The 20,167-nt window shown below is 36.4% G+C and overlaps 1 long non-coding RNA gene across 1 annotated transcript; it reads right to left on the bottom strand.

Moving 5' to 3' along the window:
- Positions 1-10,368: 10,368 nt before the first annotated feature.
- Positions 10,369-15,571, bottom strand: LOC139078871 (uncharacterized). The gene is made up of 3 exons (XR_011532035.1): positions 15,494-15,571; positions 10,948-11,304; positions 10,369-10,768 (listed from the first exon to the last, which is right to left on the bottom strand). It is a non-coding gene; the product is annotated as an uncharacterized lncRNA (long non-coding RNA).
- Between the last annotated feature and the right edge of the window lie 4,596 nt (positions 15,572-20,167).

Genomic DNA, 20,167 nt, shown 5'->3' with positions numbered 1-20,167 from the left:
CTGACATATAGTAAACATTCAATAAGTAAATAGTGCTATCTTATTATTCCTGTGCTTGTTTTCACTAACTCCTCAGAGTTTCTGTAAGTTTTAAAGAAATCGATGCCCACTAATGTGAATTCATGCCCAAAATATGTACATTGTTAGAACAGCAAGACTTGCAAGCTTGCCATCAAATTTCTCAAGGGTTTGTCATAGAACAGGGAAGACAAGGTCTTTACATCTTCAATAAGTCTTTGCACTGAGTCTCTTGAGTGTTGGGTGGTGCCTTTTGTGCTCAGGGAAATAAGATTTAAACATGATCATTATCCTATTATTCTTCATAGGGTAATGATATTTTTCAATTGTAATAAGCCAAATGTAGCTGCTACCATAAGAAATAATGAAGATTAGTACCATGTATTATACAATTTTTATGTGTTTGAAACTATATTAGATGCTTTATATGCATTTAAAACGACCCTGTGAAGTAGATGTTATGATTCCCATTATAAAAGTGATAAAACCAAGGTTTAGTGAAGCTACAGGAATTGACTAATGTCTCATGCCTGATAAGTCATAAAATTCCTGCTTGAAGATAGTTCTGTCTGCTTCCAAAGCATGCTACTGCCTGCCCAATTCTCTAAGCTAATTTCTTTCAGTGTGAGCTTCTGATCTCTAGAATTTCCCGTTATTACATTAGAATCCTGCTTGGTAGCATCAGAGGTATGGTAAAATATGTCAATGATCATAGGTCAGCAAAGCACGTACTTGAAAAAACTTTAAGAATTCCTATATTTTTAAATATATTTGAGTACCCATGTGAAAAAGGGGGAAATTATGCTATCTCCTTTGGCAACAACATAAATATTACTGCTATTTATCCCCAGGAAAATATATATTCATTAAGAACATCTATTCATTAAGAACTTTAAAATGTTTATAAATTGATTATAATTCAGTAATTCTACTTGAGAATCTCTTTCTTAAGGATATAATCCCCAATACAGAAAAAGCTATATGCACAAAGATAATTATAATAGCATTATTTAAATTTTTAAAGTAAATATCCATGCCAAGAATACAAGGTTGGTTTAACAACTGAAATCAATGTAATATACTGTAATAATAAAGAATAAACATTTCATCACCATTTCATTGGATGCAGAAAATGTATTTGACAAAATCCAAGAAAGTTTCATGATAAAAACATTCAACAAACTAGGAATAGATGAGAACTTTTTCAACTGGTAAGGGGTGTCTACAAAGAACCCATAGCTAATATCATACTTAATGGTAAAAGACAATGCTTTCCCCATAAGATCAGGAACATGCGGAGAATATCTCTCTCAACACTTCTACTCAACATTATAATAGAGGTTCTAGCCAAGGCAATTAGGCAAGAAAAAGAAATAAAAGATTTCTTGATTGGAAAGGAAAAAAGTAAAACTATATTTGCAAATGACATGATCTTGTATGTAGAAAATAATAAGGATTCCACAAAAGAAACTTTGAGCAAATAAATCAGTTCAGGAATGTGGCAGAATACAAGATTAATATACAAAAATCACTTTTATTTCTATACACTATGAACAATCTGAAAACGAAATTAATAAGACAATGCCATTTATTATAGCAGCAATCACAATCATTGGTGAGGATGTGCAAATATTAGGATCTTCATGCATTGCTGGTAGGAATGTAAAATGGTGCAGTCACTTTGGAAAATAGTTTGTAGTTCCTCAAAATGCTAAACAGAGAGTTACCACTTGATCCAGCACTTTCTCTCCTAGGTATATACCCAAGAGAAATAAAACTTATGTACATACAAAAACTTGTACATGAATGTTTACAGCAGTATGACTTATGCTAGCCAAAGAATGGAAACAACATAAATGTCCATCGCCTGGTGAATAAACAGATTGTGGCGTATCCATACCATACCATTATTAATATCCATATGAATAATATGAATATATAGACATATATATCCATACCATTATTCATCAATAAAAACAAGTGAAATACTAATACGTGCTACAACATTGATGAACCTTGAAAACACTACACTAAGAGAAAGAAGCCAATTAGAAAAGACCACATATTGCTTGGATACATTTATGAAAAATATTCAGAATAGCCAAATTCATAGAGACAGAAAATAGATTAGTGGTTGCTGGGGCTGTAGTGGAGGAAGGGAGTGAGAGTGTAGAATATATTCCAAAATGAGATTGCAGTGGTAATTGCACATCTTTGTGAATATACTAAAAACCACTGAACTGAAAAAAAATTTATTGAGGATACTCTGCTCTGAGCAAGTCACAATGTTAGGGGTGCAAAAATAAATATGACATGGCCTCTGCAGGAGAAGAAAAAAAGAAAAATAATAATTCACACATATTGATAGGAAAAAATGCCAAAGCACCAATTTAAACAGACAAAAGTCGTGAACTACTAAGTCAGAAAATAAGAAACATACGTAAGTTCACCATTACTGTTAATCAAAGAGATATAACTTAAAGCAGCACTAAAGCACTTTTCCTTTTTAATAATCAAGCAGAAAGTTTGAATTCTAACACCCTGTGCTGGCAAGGGTGTGGTGAAATTGGCAATCTCATATGCAGCTGATGTCAGTTAAACTGGCACCCTTTTTAAAAGCAATTTGGAAATATATATCAAGGGCTGTGAAAATATTCATACCAGTTGACCTAATAATTCTACTTTTGGTACTCCATCCTAAAGAAATAATTTGAAGTATGGAAAAGCCATTTGAGAAAGTAGAGAAAAGAAATCTTTATTGGATCTTTACTAGATGACAAAGTTCTTTACACATCTTATGTCATTTAATTCTCTCAATAACCTCATTAATTGCGTTTTATTCATTTCATTTATAGACAAGAAAACTGAGGTTCTGTGAAATTAGGGCCCCTGTCCAAGCTCACACAGCTCGCAAGAGATAGAGTTGGGCTCTGATCTCAGAGGATACGGTTCCAAAGCCACTGGCTGTCAGCGGCCGTGGTTGCTTTCCTGGAGGAAGATCGCACCTCCCTGAAGCAGCGGACCTCACTGAGTCCGCCTCTCTTTCAGAACGGTTTACCCATTTGTCAGACGAACTGGGGAGATGCACTAAAATGTCGCTAAGATTTCTCTAAGTTCTGGGTTTTTATTCATTTATTGTTGCAAGTAAACCTCAGGAAAGACAAGTACAGAAATGAGCAAGAATTGTGCAGAAAATATTAGACTTACTTTATTTTCCCTTCATCTTTAGGACTTTTGGCAAAGATTAATCTTTATTTTGGATTTTTACTTTAAGTATACTGGTGTTTTCTTAAGATTAGCTACTGAACACGTTTGAGTGCCTACAGATTGAACAAATATACTTTAGTGATTAAGGGCAGGTTATATTTATGGGGGTTCCTTTTACTAGTCTTTAAGTTTTCTGTTTGAAATTATATAAAAATAAAAAGTTATTTGAAAGTTAGTGTTCAAAAAACAATTGGAAAGATTATGAATGCTTCAAAAATTATGTTTACAAGGATGGTATAATAGAGAAAAATGATTGTTATAGTGCTGGGTGAAAAAAGCAATATGTAATATGCAATATTACTATAATTGTATACAAGAATATAAAAACTAATGATAGATTTTAAAAAGTGAAAGGAAATATAACGAAATGTGAATGTCATGGGATGTTAAGACTAACAGATACTTATTTTCTTCTACTTTTCTCTATTTTCCAAGTTTTCTGTGATAAGCATGTATTAACTTTCACCAACATTTCATTGATGTTGCTTCTCATTGCTCTTTCTTGCATTTTTCTTTTTCCCTCTTTGTTTTACTTTTCTTTTTACCGAGGTTTACACTTTAAAGTTCTTTCAGTAAGGATCTGTGAGTGGTCAAACAGGTTTTATCTTTACACGTCCAAACATCTTTATTTTCCTCTTCATTCAAGAATAAAATTTAGATAAGTACATAATTTGGAAGATGATGGTTATTTTAATGCAGTACTTCAAAGCTAGTACTCTTTTGCCTTCTGCATCTATTGTTGCAAATGAGAAACTTATTAGATTTTCTTTCATATCTCTGTGGATAAATTGCCTTTTCTCTCTGTTAGATTTTTTTCTTAAGTTCTGATGGTCTGAAGTTTTACTACAGTATGTCTAGGAATGAATTTATTCCTATTTATCTTATCTAGCATTTGGTGTTCACTTTAAATCTGGGGACTCATGTTTTCTTTAAAGCTGGAAAGTTCTCTACAAATATCACTTTGAATGTTGTTTCTCCATATTTCCTCTATTCTCTACTCTTGGAAGTGTCATCAACAAGGCATATAAATCTATCCTTTATTTCTCCTAACTTCTCTTTCAAATTTTGTCTCACGATATTCTTGTGCCATATTTGGAGGATTTCCTTAGTACTATCTTCCATTTCACTGATTTTCTTTTATACCCTATGTTATTCACTCAGTGTTTTGATATTTGTTCTAATTATTTTATTTTTAATTCCAAAAACTCAACTTTTAGCTTTTTTATGTCCATCTGCCCTTGAGTCGTATCTGTTGGTCTTTATTTCATGATTAATTACTCTGTCTTACAAGTTTATTACTACTTTTGCTGTCTGAGAATCTTAAATATATTATTAAAAGTCATTTTTAGATTGCTCTATTATATTCATTTAGTGGAGAGAATTTATCACGTGACTACTGAATATGTTGACTGCTAAACATTAGTTTCATAATGTGCTTCAGAATTTTGTTTTTAAGTTCATCTTAGATGGAAATAAGCTGCTTATTTCTCAGAGTGGGCCTGGCTCTCATACGTTGCCGCGTGTGGGACACTTTACCTCGTTAGCTCATAGGACTCAAGTTTCTTTTGGCCTGTTTCTAGTCCCAGAGTCTGGCAGGTCCTTGTCTGCTTCCCTTGATTGTTGCTTCGCTTCTTATCACCTATCAGATGAGCAAATATATTTAACACTGTTTTATTGTTTTAAGCATGGCTGTGCTTGTAAATGCACACACGCAAATCTACCATTGCTGTGTCTTTGTAGCAGAGGAGAAGTTTAAAGTGAAGTTCCACTTTGATTAGAAGTGCATCTATTATTTTTTTCTTCTTTTGATTTTAGTTTCTAATAATGAGACATTTAAGAAATACATAAAGGTTCAGAAAATATTATATTCACCTGTGTGTCGCCACTGAGATAAAACAGATCTGAATTTTTTTGCCATATTTGCCTCAGATCCTTTTTTAATTTTTTTACTTTATTTTTTTTTAAAGATTTTATCTATTTATTTATTTATTTTTCCTTCTTCTCCCCAAAGCCCCCAAGTACATAGTTGTGTATTTTAGTTGTGGGTCCTTCTAGTGGTGGCATGTGGGACGCCGCCTCAGCATGGCCTGATGAGTGGTGCTAGGTCTGCAGTTAGGATCCGAACCCAAGGAGCTCAAGATCCGGGCCTCAAAAGCAGAGCGCACAAACTTAACCACTCAGCCATGAGGCTGGCCCCCTTTTCTTATTTTTTAAAATGTAAACCATTTCAGATGATGCTGAAATCCTCTCGTCCTTTTCCCCTTTTCTCCCAAAGGTAACCACTGTTTTACACTTGACATGTATATTTAAGATCCATGTATGTAACAAGCATTCCTATATGTAAACACATATGTCTGTGTATGTTTAACAAACATATCCTACTGTTTCTAGTGTTTCATGTTTAAAATTTTGCATGAACAAGTTACTCTATAAAAATTAAAACTCATTGTGACTTGAGTTTTAAGTTAAGTATCATAGGTGAGTTTCATAGCTCACATTTCCCTAACGTGGAGCAGTTAGGCTGTGTTCACTTTGTTGATTATGCAAACCTAGCTAAAACAATAATCCCTGAGCATGTCTCCTTGCCTGTGTGTGTGAGAGCTTCTCTGGCATAGACTTCAAGAAGTAGGCTTTCTGAGTGTTGACACGTTTAACCTAAATAAATGTTGCAATTACTCCACAAAGTAGCTGTGCCAAAGTGGAGTCCCACGGAATGTGCTGGAGTTCACATTTTCCCACATCTTCAACATCATTTGGTGTTACCAGACCTTCAATGTTGCCATTCTAATGAACATTAAATATTATATATTTATTTGTAATTGGAATTTCCCTGATTTCCACTCAGGTTGAGCATTTTTTATAGGTTTAATGGCCATTTGAGTTTCTTCCTCTTGGGAAGTGTTTTTTCATAACTTTTGCTCATTTTTCTGTTCAATTTTTATCTTTTCCTTTTTAATCTATATTAGCTATTTACATATCGTGCATACAAATCTTTGTTGGTGCCATAGTCAGTAGAGCTACTTACTGACATCCAGTTCCCCCTTCTTTCTGGGCACATGGAAAATTGAATTTCCTGCCCTCCTTGGGACTGGGTGGAGCCATCAACTAGTTCTGCCAAATGAATTGTGAATAAGAGTGATGTGGGTCATCTCTCTGTTAGAGCATTTAACTGCCAGTGTGAACCTCCAGAGTTTTCTCTCTCTCTGGCATGGCTCTTGGCAATGGTCAATGTGTGGGTGCTCCGTCAGCCTGGATCTCTGTGTAATAACAATGAGGAGCACTCCCTGCTGACGCACAGTGGATATGTAACATGACCAAGACATAAACCATTATCGTTTTAAAGCCACTGGAATTTTGGAGCTATTGTTACAAGCAGTTATTTTCCATCAGCACTTTAAAAATATTATTGCCTTTTCTTTTGACCTCTATTGGTGCTATTGAATAGTTTTTTCCCACCTCATTGGCTATTGCTTTGTAGGTAATCTGTCTTTTCTATCTGGTTCCTTCAAAGATTTGATCTTTGTCTTGAGTATTCTTTAAATTCGCTACAGTATGTACAAGTGTGATTAATTTTTATTTATCTGTTGAAAGTTATTGCGAAATGTACATATGAGGATTCATTTTATTTATTAATTCTGGAAAATTTTGAAATGCTATCTCTTGTATATTTTCTCTCCACCATTCTCTTATTTGTTACTTCTAGCCGGGCCTTCTCATTCTGTCTTCCATATCTCTTGAATTCTTTTTCATATGGTTTTTGTCTCATGAATTATCAATCTGTGTTACATTTCAGAAATATTCTTATTTCTTACGTTTACCAATTTCTCTTCAGATACTTCTTATCTACTGTTTAAACTGCTTGCTGAGCATTTAATTTTCACAATTTTTAAAAATATTTTTTGAAATGCACCATATTTTTTCAAATACATCAGTTTGTTTTCATAATGTCTTATTCATTTATTTGACTTTTATTTATTTCTGTATGCTTTTAGCATAATCCTTTTATAATTCATATTATTATCCAATTATCTCAAGTTCTCAGAGATTCCAAGTTTGTTGTTTGTCATATTGCTAACTTTGGTTATGGCAGATTGTTTCTTTGAATGTTTTGTAACTTTTAATGAGAATGTATCTTTAAATGGGGTAGTTTTTTTTTCCTATGAGAATCTTTCGTACATATGGATGGAATTCCAGAGTAGTTTTATGTTTGTATTTGCCAAGTGTCTCAGGAATATCACCAGCCATGGGTTCATTTTACTATTATTTTCTAGGCTTAGGGTTTTCTAGATCAAGTAGGTCATGCGATTTCAAATCTCAAACACCTGCCAGCGAAAGTACCGTAATTATATATTATCAGGAGAGACTCTGTTCTCCTCCAAAAGCCCAGATAGTGACATACAAGCTTGCTTGACATGTCTGTGTATCTATAGTAGATCTTTTTTCCCCAGTCCATTTTTCAGTTAAAGATGCAACTATTTGAGATCTTGGATCTGTATATCTGGTCTTTGTTTTAACTCCCTGCCTTACATGATCCCAAGGCATCATCAACTATGTCTGTAAGGCCAATAGAAACTATGTCCCTAGTTTAATTAGAGACACACTCCATACAAACACAATCTATCATTTTTCCCTTCATCATTGGTTTTCACTCTCCCCTGTGATTCTCGCATCTGTGAATTGTCCATTCTCAGCTATGACCTCAAAAGAATATTTGCTATATTTTATCTAGCATTTCTAAATTTTTGTATAGATGGGTTTACAGATTATATAATCTATCAACTTACTAGAACTGTAAATTTATTATTCAATATTTTAAAAACCTATATTTTAAGTTAAGAAAAGAGAACCATGCATCAATTCCATTTTGTGTTTATTATTAAAAAAGCAAAAGCATCAAACTTCCCCATATTGCTTGTTTCTAACTATATTATTTTTCATAAAAGTCAAGCAGACATAGCTAAGCCATTATATTTCCCACTGTTAAAAGAATTTCTGAAGCTTTGAATTTACCAGTAGAAGATACTTTCTAGAATATCAAAAAGTCACTGAATCTCACTCTATGTTGATATCCCAAGACTGCCCAGGTTGAAATTTAAGACATTCTACTTAGAAGTTATGTAATCTTGGACAAGTAACTTAATATGGGAACAAAAATCATATCTATCCCAAAGGGTTACTGAAAGAGATAAGTGAAGTAAGAAAGTATTATACTTAGTCCAGTGCCTGGTCATAGAAAGCACTGAGTAAAAGTAAATGATAATGATAATGATAATAATAATAATAATAATATTGAAGCCGTACTTAGTCACCTAATTCCAGGTGATCATGAAGCACTAACTACAGTTTATTCCAGGAACAGATCTTTTACGGCACCAAATTTTCCACATTTCTACAGAAATCTTGGCTGTCATGGTGAGGAATAAGAATATCAAACTCCCTGTTTAAGCATTCTTTCTAAGCCTAAGCAAAACCCCTAAATCATTATGTACATAATTCTGGGATATTTTTTAGTGTTTAAATTAATTAATACAAAGGGTAAACACTGAGAATGGCACCCGGTACTTTGTGGGCACATGTCAGTGTCCTTCTTTTCTTTATCATTACATGTCTTGGCACAACTCTAGACTTGTTACCAGATTGGCCCATATCTTCAATTAGGTATATAGAAGGAAGTTAGTAAATAAATTCAAGCTGCTCAAAACTCATCACTATGAGTTATTTTATCATAAAGAAGGCCTTTGATGGAGAAATTTTGCTGACCCTCCAGAAAGTGGTCACCACATTTTCTTGGCCATGCCACACACAGCACACTTGGGGATTGCTCACATGAAAGCCCTGGCACGTAGCTTTGTCCAGTGGCCTGGAACTGTTTCTGATATTGGAAGGTTTATAAACCAATATTGTACACGCCAGGCTACTCAACATAACTCAGCAATTGCACCTATTGTTCCAAAAGGCAAGACCAAAAACCTTGGCCAATAACAATCCATAATGATTTTTACATTTTATTTCATGGTTGATATTGATTTCAGTAGAATTCATCTCAAAATACTTTGTGAATTTCCCACTTTTATTTCACATATTCTGGTGCAACCAGAATATCTCTCTGCCAATTTTTTGCAATAGTGAAGTCTAGATATCTTTGTGAAGAGAATAATGACAACTTGGATGAGTGTCATGTCCAAAATTAAATCTCATCACTTTGGAGGAAAAATTAGCCTAAAAGAATGCTGGGTACTGTACGCAACTCAGATCCAACCATAAATGTTTTGGAATCCTTTCTGCATAGAGTATGGAAAAATCTACTGTCTAAAAGTTGTAAGCATTTTTCCACCTCTTGGAAAGTGGAAAATTGAGATAAAGTTTGAGGCAGTGCATCCCTTTGACCTAGGATAACTTTCCAAAAAAAGATTTACTTAAGCAAATACCTTTCCTGGAATGGATATGTCTGAGTCAACGTGACTCTGAAGGAGTTAAAATTCTTTTGACAATAATGAAAAAGGTTGGAATTAGTGCAGACAACAATGTATTTCTGGAAATTGTTTCCTTTAGAGGGATATTTATTTCCTAGGTAATTATTTAGATTACACAGCTTAGTCTTAGACTCATGAATGTTTTTGTTGTTGAATTGTCTTTCTCACATTGCTGGCCATGAGCGACTAAGCCTAAAACCAATTAATAAAAAATCAACTTACACTTCATTACCAGTAAGCTGTCTTGCTTTCTGGAAGAACCTAGCATCAGCAGCTACTCCAACTATGTCAACTAATGCAGAATAAGATTGAATATATATCACCTTGTATTATAATCTTTACACCATTTATTCCACCCTTCTATTTCTTAACACCTCCCTTGACTACTCCTCTTTTTATTTCAGATGACATAAGCTTCTATAACCCCCAAAGTGATAGAAATTTACCATATAAAGTCTAAAAGAGGTGTTCTTAAGCACTCGCCAGTTCTTCTGCAAGTAGTGATTCAAGGACCCAGGATCCTTTGGTCTTATGGCTCTGTCATCAACATGTGGCTTCCAAGTGACTATGTACATCTGCATCAAGCTATGCAAGGGAAAAATCATGGAGATTGAGGCACCAAAAATGTTTATTGCCAGGCATTGAGGTAGTATACGTCATTTCCACTCAGATTCCACTGGTTAAAAGACTGTCAAGACATCAGTTTATTGCAGACTGGAAAACGTCCTTTAACCACATGCCCAGGAGGAAAAGTAAATGGGTTTGGCAAACAGCTGGCCAGTGTTAAATGACACTATCTTTGTTTCTTCATCAATCAATTTTTTAATTAGAATTTTACAGTTGTGCTTGGGAGGCTACAGTTCTCTTCATTTCTAGCTTATTGCAAGCTGACGGAGGTGGGGGATTTTCATATTCTAGAAGTCGGAGGACTTCGTGTGCATGCAGAAGTTCCTTGTAGTACATGTGTGTTCTCGTCTTCACAGTCGCCCACTATAGATCAGGAGCCAAAACTAAAAAACATAAAGAGAGAAGTGGAAGCATGCTCCTCACCACATGTTAGTGGAGAAATAAAGAAGGGAACCAGACTGGGATTGCTAAAGCCCAACCTGGATTTGGCTGTTGATCTCTAACACATGGTGTATGATAAATAGATTCCAAAATTGGACCAGCTGAATCATTACAGACAAACCTCAATTATCTCCATATCAGCTGAGATGTTCACTTTTAATAATTATAAATTAATCAGGAACTTATTCCAGATTTCTGTCTATATGTGCTTTATTCTTGGATATTTTTTTTTTGTCTTGCAAAAATCAGTTTTCATAATGATATGGAGCTGGGTCGATGTGGCTTCCCATCAAGATAATTGAGTTTCCTGAGGCTGGGTCATATAAATTTCAGAGCACAGGTAGGCTGGCATGGCATCACGGTATTGAAGATTCAGAAGGCCATTCCACTTGAGAGTTTGTCAGCTGCAGAGCCTAGAGGTGCATCCCATTGGTGCTGATATTGGCTTTTCAGCTGTACTTCTGATGACTCTCAGGAGCTACAAAATGAAAGATGCAATATGCCTTCACTTTTCTGCAAAGGAAGCACCTGGAATTTTTACATAAGTTAGTAATGTATAGGGACAGATATTAAATGTTTTAAATGACTGAGAGAGGCTAATTTGTATATTTAGGCACTGACTTAATGCTTATCTTCTCAATTTAACAAAGCAGTTTGATAGGCTATGTGGACCAGTGAAGCAGGAATAACAATGAATAAGTAGCCTAAGTAACTTTAGTGGTGTTGTGGGAGGAGATAAGAAATATATACATCTATTGGTCAAAGGGTCAAAAGGTTCAGTTATGCAGAATGAATAAGTTCTGGAGATTTAATATACAGCATGGTAACTATAGTTAATACTGTACTGTATACTTGAAATTTGCTAAGAGTTGATCTCAAGTGTTCTACTCATAAAAGAAATTGTAACTATATGAGGTGATGGATATGTTAATTAACTTGATTGTGATAATCATTTTGCAATGTATACATATAAAAATATCACATACACCTTAATCATACATAATTTTTACTTGTCAATTATACTCAAGAAAGCTGGAAAAAAGAAATATATACATCTAACTAAAATATATAGCTTAATAGTAGTGCTATTCTAGAAGCAGAAGTATAAACAAGATATGTATACTGGCAGTGCACAAAATGAATGGATTAATTCTGATTAGGTGGTGTCTAAGAGGGCTCACAGAGGAAATGATATTTGACTTGGGTCTGGAAGGAAGATTGGATTACAGATGGTGGAGATGATGCAAGAAAATTTATGTGAGCAGAGGTGCAGAAATAAGCAAGCTCAGATGTTCAGGGAGTAGAAAGTTATCTGATTTCATAGAAGCAATTCAGTTATTATTCAATAAATATTTATTGAGTGCCTGTCATGTGTCAGATACTATTATAGGCACTAGAGATACATCAATGAACAAAACAGAATAAAACAAAACAAAAATCATGATTTGAATCCCTTTTTGGGTGAGAGGAGCCCAGAGAATGTAAGAGAAAGTAAGAAGATAAGTTAAAAAGGTTGAGGCCCGTATTTTGAGGGCCTTGAATTTAGAATATAGATATGGAACATATATTGCATACATGTGAGAACAAAATCCCTGGGAAAAATAGAGTTCCACAGAAAGAAGAGATCCAAGTAGAGAATCCTGAGGAATGTCAATATTAAATGAGGAGGATAAAGACTGAGCTGATGGAGTAGACTGAAAAGGAACTGTCAGAACACAAGGTTCCTGGGGGAAGGGATAGTACCTGTCTTTTCACCACGGGATCTCCAGCATCTAGCACAGTGCTCTCAGCATAGTAAGTGAGCATTATTCTTTTAAATGAATGTATTATTTAAAGAAACCAGGAGATAGCATTACAGATCTCAAAGGACGGGAAGACTTTAAAAGTGAGCAGAAAAATCTTCCCAAATGTTGAATCAGTTAAGTAACTACGCTGGTTATTCTGTTTGCTCCCCCCACCCCCAAACTCATTATCCTCTCTTCTCTGCCCTGATCTCTACCCCTCCCCCTCCCAGAAAACTGATGTCTACAAACAGTATTACCTGGGTTGCCCTCTGTTAAGTTCAGGTTAACCAATGGGAGACACCAGCAGGACACCAAAGGGTAAGAAAAGAGAGTAGCCAGGAATTTCTTCTCCCCTCCCTCCCTGCTGGCCAGTGGTTTGGGCAGAGGCTGATTTTCCTCTACTAAAGCCACAATTCCTATCAGATTGCTACAGCTTTTGTTTGTTTCTAATAACACTCCTCTCACTCACTGCTTCAGGCCTTGCTTTCCTGCTCCGGTTAGTCCCTGGATCCTTCACCACCTCTGGCTGGCTCCCTTAACCTCCCCACCGCATTACTTCACTTCACTAAAATTCACTTTATTAAAATTAAACCCTTTTATGTGCTGTTTCCTACTGTGACCATGACTGATGGAGTAATTAAAAACTTTGAAGAGATTATTCATAATACCGTAGAGACACTGTAGATGCTTACGGTGGGAATCTGAATCCAGGTAGCATAAGTCAATTAGTTAATAGTAAGTAGGAAAGTCGAAGCTGAGGATAGAGATTTTTTTTCTTTTGTAATATGAGGGTAAATAGGAGAAATGGCATCATGTGAAGGCAAGACAAAAGGGCGAGAGAAGGCTTTTGATTTTTTCTAGAATGGAAAGAATTCAGCCTATAACCGTGTTCAGTAGAGTGAGCCAGTAGAAAAGGAGAAAATAGAAATATAAGTCTCAAAGATGGTAACTCACGGAGCACAATTCCAGAGAAATCAGACCCAAGAACACTGGTTAAAATCAATTAAAGAAGTAGGGAGTTATTCTGGGACAGGAAAGAAAAAGCTAAATTTGGTAGAAGATAGAGATGGAATTTGTGATAGGAAACGTGAAAGCTGAGAAGGACTATATCTGAGGGTCCCTCTTATCTGTGCAACACATCATGTGGTAATATTTGCTAAGATGGCCTTAGGAGACTGGTCAAGATTTGAGAGAGACGGAAATTGAGAATAAGTTAGAATGTTGTGGAATTTAATTTTATTCTATAAAGTGGCGCTGGGTGAAAGATGATGAAAACTATGCTTTTCTATCCTTGACCTTGCAACAATGAGTAGGATGGATTAGAGAATAAGAAAATCAGCATATTAGTGGAAATTGCAATCGTTTAGAGACAGAGTTAATGAGGATCTGACTGGGCAGAGAGAAGCGAGGCTAAATGAGGATGCTACAGAGAGTTGATTCATGAATTCATTGACTGCTCTGTGCTTGACACTATAGAAGACATGATAGAGATTTCACAAAGAGTAGAAAGTATACTTCCTATCTTCAAGGAACACACAAGCTAGCTGGGAAAGCATAGATATATGACAAAGACTGAATTAAAGAAAGACTATTGAACCAGGAGTCAGACCCAGATTCTAATCTCTGTGTGTCAAAAACTCAGCGTTAGGTCCTGGGTAATTTATTTCCCCATTTTCATCTCAGCTTCCTTGTTTGACCAATGAAGGAGTCAAAAACTGATGGTCCCCTTGGTTTCTAAATACCATTCTTGAATAAAAGGAATCAGGGTTCCTTGGAGAAATACCTGATGCTAGAGCTGGGCCAGGCAAAATAGAAGATGAACCGAGAGCATCTTGTGGAAATGGAAGTGCTCAACAAACAAATAGATGGGGACATGTCAAAAGGACACAGAAACCAACTTAAAGGAGCTCTCAATGGCTGAAGTTGGAGGAATTTGATCAACAAAATAAATAACATACTATTGGATTATAATCCAAAATATAAAATAAATATATGAGTACACATTGATATAGATAAAATATTGAATTAAAAATGGAGAAGAAGAGTCAAACCTTTCTTATAGAAGAATTCCAAATAATATACGTAGCTACCTCCCCTCCAAGATGTGAAGCTTGACTCCACTCCCTCCCCCCAGACACACCCTGAGAATGGGCTAGACTTAGTGACTTACTTCCAAAGAATAGAATAGAAGAAAGAAAAATAGTAACTTTATATGGTGAATGTCATGCGGTAATGTGGTAATAGCAATGTCATGTGGTTATCATGTACTCTCAATATGACGTTATAAGAAGGGCACTTCAGCTCTGTGATCTTCTTTCCAAAAACCAATCGACCCGGTCTACTCACGAGAACGACATCAGACAAATTCAGTTTGGAGGACATTCTACAGGATCCCTTGCCAGTCCTCCTAAGGACTGTCAAGGTTATTAAACAAAAAGGAAAGGCTGAGAAAGTCACAAATCACAGGAGACTGAAGAGACACGACAACTAAATGCAGTATGCTATCCTGGATTGAATCCTGGAACAGAAAGAAGACTTTAATGGGAAAACAGATGAAATTGAAATAAAGTCTGGAGTTCAGTTAATTAAAAAAAAAATTGATGGTCTCTAAAGTCTCTTCCAGCTGGTAGCTATAAGAATAGCATTTATTATATAATTGCTTCATAACTGGGCTCATATTGCTCACAAAGCGCCAAGAACACACGAGGTAAGGGAACCATTAAAGCAGGATGGAAGGCTTTAATCAACTTTTTTTTCTCTTCTAACTTCCTGTAGTGTGTTTCAGTGATGTAGTATGTGGTTAGCTCAAAGAAATATTTGAGGGAATAAAGTAGCATTTTGGTGAAAGCTTCTTGTCTGTTACTTTCCCAAATCAGTGCTTACCTTCTTCCCTAGTAAGGGCAGTCTCAAGTGAGCCAGAAGGTTTCCATACGTTTGCAACCCTGAGGATCTGAGTCTCCTAGACTGCGCCATCACAAGGCAGCACACTATGAAACTGTTGCTATGGTGATGGTCATGGTGACAAGGCTACCTTTGGCTCATTTGATTTTCCTGGACAGTTTCTTTGCTTAAAAAAAGTTTATGGAGCCCCAATGTGAAATCATGCTGGCTCTGATTCATGACATTTTCCTGAGACTTTATAATGTTTCTTTTTTCTAAATAAGCAATTTCAAGTCAGGTAAAAATGTAAGTAAATCATGCCTGGCTCCTGTTCCAGATGTATCAATTTCTGTTCATTCCCTTTTTTCCCTTTCATGGCTTTGGGACAATAAAAATAAGCAATGCCTCCACTCTGGAGCCCTTCTGAGTATGCAATACATAAACGGTATACCGTGTAGGGAGCAATATTTCCCTACCTTGGTCATTACCGTTCTTAGCGGTTTCTCTGGCAATTATCTGAAACAGCAAGAATGTGGAGTAATGATTTTGGCACACTCAAGACCCTGGGAGGATCAAAGAGGCTGATGTGACAGTTCATGAAACAGGGAGGAAGCAAACCGTCCCCCACTGCCAACACTAACACAGCCCTGTGTTTGAGAGTCTGGGGGAGTCCAGTTGCCAAGTGTCTGCCTGCATTTTCTTTGAGGGGGCCAGGCCCAGAGCAGGTCAGGAAAATTATGGCTTTTATCAAGTAGACACCGTGGCTCTCTTTGAGGATGGCCAAAGTCTCACTCACTACTGGTAACTGCAACACATGTGGTCTTTTCAAGAGAGGGCATGAATATAACTGGGAAACAGGGTACCCACATGAGACCTCATTTATTTGGAATACTTAGGGCAAAGCCGAAAACAGCAAGTTGTTTGTAAAGAAATTAAGAGTGAGGGCTCTGGAGACAGATTGCCTGGGTTTTAATCCTGGCCCTTTCATGTACCATTCTGTATACCTTGAGCAAACTCCCTAATTTCTCTGCCTGTTTCTCCAACAGTAAAATGAAAATAATAATAGTATCCAAGTCACAAGATTGCCCAGGCAATTAGCAGATGTATTTACAACAGTGCCTGGCACATGGTAAGTCCTCAATAAACGTCATCTGCTATTATTATTTCCTTTTTAATCGTCATCATTCAGGAAAGAAAGTAATCAGGTTTTGTGATGCCCTATGAGCTGCTTTTCCAAACTGTTGTTTGTTCTTCAAATATTCACCAAGGGCTTAAAATGTACGAGGCATTATGCTAAGCAGTATAGATAACTCAGGAACAAACAAGTCCAGTTCTTTGCCACCAAAAATTTATATTCCAGTAGAAGAGATGAGAAAAATGTGCACAGAGGACTACACTATATGATAGAGTGTTTTCCCTCCAGTGTGGCACTGATTATACAGTAATTTGGGATTTCAGGAAAAAAGTGAATCTCCTAATGAGTGGGATGGGGTACTCTTATGGAGGAGGAAGCATTTGGCCAGAACTTGAATAACAAGGGGAATTTTTTGTTTTAATGACAGAGATTGGTGTGGGCGTGGATGGCAGGCAGGTAGAAGGGAGGGGATGGGGAGGAATCAAGGCAGATGAAATGACAGAGGGAAGATGCTGAGGAGCCACTTGAGAGGAGAGTGATGTCCCAATGCAGGGCTTAAACCTGGACTTCTTGGTAGTCAGATGTGCACAAAGGTAGGAAAGGCAGTTGATGGAGGTCCTTGAGTAGACTTAGCCAAGGAGTTTTTATTTCATTAAGAAATGTCATTTTGGGCTGGCCCCGTGGCCGAGTGGTTAAGTTCGCGCGCTCCACTGCAGGCGGCCCAGTGTTTCTTGGTTCGAATCCTGGGCGCGGACATGGCACTGCTCATCAGACCACGCTGAGGCAGCGTCCCACATACCACAACTAGAAGAACCCACAACGAAGAATATACAACTATGTACCGGGGGGCTTTGGGGAGAAAAAGGAAATAATAAAATCTTTAAAAAAAAAAAAAAGAAATGTCATTTCATTGTTATTTCATTAAGAAATTGGGACTTTTTGGGAATAAATTGGTAGTGCTATGAATTTTGAATTAAAAGTCTGCTCTAGAAACTGACTTTGAGAGGATATCTTGCCATATTACTAATGCTTTTCCACACAACACAAAAAGATATTTCCATCATTTATCATTGTTTCTAGCACGTCCTAATAAATAAATAAATTTACAAAATATCTTAAGAAAACACTAATTCCTCAAAGATTGTGTGTTATGGATTTTACAATTACAGAGTACTTTTACCAAAGGTTTTATAGAGCATGTTACAATTAAGCTCAATAATTTTCGTAACAAATGGGATTTGCCAACTGAGATTTCTCTTTTGAGAAGAATCTGTTTTCCATAGTTCTATGTGCTTTATTAACATAGTGCTGGCACTTGGAGCCATGTTATTACATATAAATTATTTTAAAAGCCCAAGTTATTGCATTCATGCAAATGTATAAGAAACCTCAACAAAAATAAGTTTTTCAAATATTCCTTTAAGTTAAATTCAAAACTTCATTCCAAATGAAGTCACAAATTCTACAAATAGAATATTTTGAAGAGGCCCAAATGTAGCATCAATATTATCTTTGGGACACTAAGCAACTTGAATTTTAGGCCCATTCTTTTCTATTCTAAAAAGCTGTTCTAAGAAACCCCTCCCATCGTTCCACTCTCTCTCCTTCCTTCTATCAATAAACATTTAACGAGTGCCTCCTTTCTGCTAGCTACTGTATCAGATGCTTCCATTTCTTTGTCACCAGTCTAGGCGTTTTTGTTTGTTTGTTTTCTGTATTAAAACTACACCGTTGGGGCAGTCCCATGGCCAAGTGGTTAAGTTCCTGCTCCACTTTGGCGGCCCAGGATCTTGCTGGTTCGGATCCTGGGAGCGGACATAGCACTGCTTGTCAGACCACGCTGAGGCAGCATCCCACATGCCACAACTAGAAGGACCCACAACTAGAATATACAGCTATATACTGGGGGGATTGGGGGAGAAAAAAGCAGGAAAAAAAAAAGATTGGCAACAGTTGTTAGCTCAGGTGCCAATCTTTAAAAAAAAAATTCGCTGTTAATGATGATGAGAAAGAGCCTTGAATCAAGCACCATAGCTGGTGGTTCAGAAAATTCTCTTATAAAAAACCCACTCTTTAATTAGAAAGGCACTATCGCAAAGCTTTTCAGGAAATTCTCCAGGCATTCTTTGAGGCCCTCAACATCTGCCTTCTCATTGCTCACAGCACCCTCCAAGGAGAGGCTCTGGGTAACAGTGACTTTGGATGTCAGTTAAGATTCCTAAGAACTGGATTCTGGATGTGATTCCTATACAACCTGAATGTAAGGCAGTAACTCAACCTGTCTGACCTTTTGTTTCTTAAACTAACATTTTATTAATAATTCTTACTACATGTTGCAAAATAATTAAGGCCTATATATGGGGAAAGCATTTTGAGCTCCTTAGATGAAAATAATTGTATGAATTATTAAGTAAAAACAACAGAAAGGGCAATAAAGCCAAGATGGAAGAAAATTGTGCTGACCGAATTCACTTCTTCCTCCATGGAGTTTTTCTGCATTCTTAAGGAGCTAAGAATGAATAATTTTTTTAAACAGATGACTAAGTGACTGCAAGTACACCACTAAACAAGAGTAATAAAATTCTGGTGCTCCCTCTTAGTTAATTAAAGAGAGCAGTTCATAGCAGAAAAGTAACACCTAAAAATTAGGAGATAACGTGGTACAGTGGAGAGAAGGCTGACCTCCATGCACAGCTGTGAGACCTTGAACTTCTTTAACCTCAGTTTCCACATCTACAAAACAAGGAAATTAGACTACAAGACCCATAAGATCCTTCCCAATACAAAAAGTCTAGGATTCTTGAAACCTCTTAATGATAACTCCCAGCATAGATTTCCAACCACTAATTTGAAAGTTCTTAGAATTTAAAATAGTCATCATTTCTGCTGTTCTTCTGCTCTAGTCCACTCCAAAACTCATACCTTTTGATGGGTTAGCCAGAGAACATAGTGTTTTCCCAAGGTTTTTTGTTCTGAGTAGGATTATGCCCCAGTTTGACTTCCTCTGGTTTACTTATTCCACATTTTGCTGAAATTTGGCACCCAACTGCTCAAAGAAACATTGCACCGCAGTTGAAAGCTCCAGATCATTTATTATCTAGGGTCCTCTCAAATTTATTCCCAGAGAATGAGTCTGAGAACAGCTGAAAGATGCCACTAAACCTGCACCCTTCTTTCGAGAGGCAGCTGAACTCAAGTGTGGGAGTCTGGTCATCTTGTCTATCATCAGAGGAGTGTATGGTTAGGGTCAAGTATACTATAGTTCTCAAATACCACTACAGTAGTATTTAGGCAAAATCAGGTTGAAATGTACAAAGGAGGATGAATAATACTCTTTTTCATAGGGTTATTGTAAGGTTTTAAGATGATGCATGTAAAACATCTGATATGTGGGAGGTACATAGTAGCTAGTAGTCATCAAAGGATCCCTTGATTTATCAAGCTAAACTCTCATCATACCCCTCTCTCACTCTGAGCCCTTGCCGAGCAGAAACCTGCAGTTCCCCATAGGTATCATGCTTTCTCTTGCTCTGTCAGTGGGC

Source organism: Equus przewalskii, chromosome 23 (assembly GCF_037783145.1).
Source record: "Equus przewalskii isolate Varuska chromosome 23, EquPr2, whole genome shotgun sequence".
NCBI lineage: Eukaryota > Metazoa > Chordata > Mammalia > Perissodactyla > Equidae > Equus > Equus przewalskii.
This window is presented reverse-complemented; position numbering and strand designations above follow the sequence as displayed.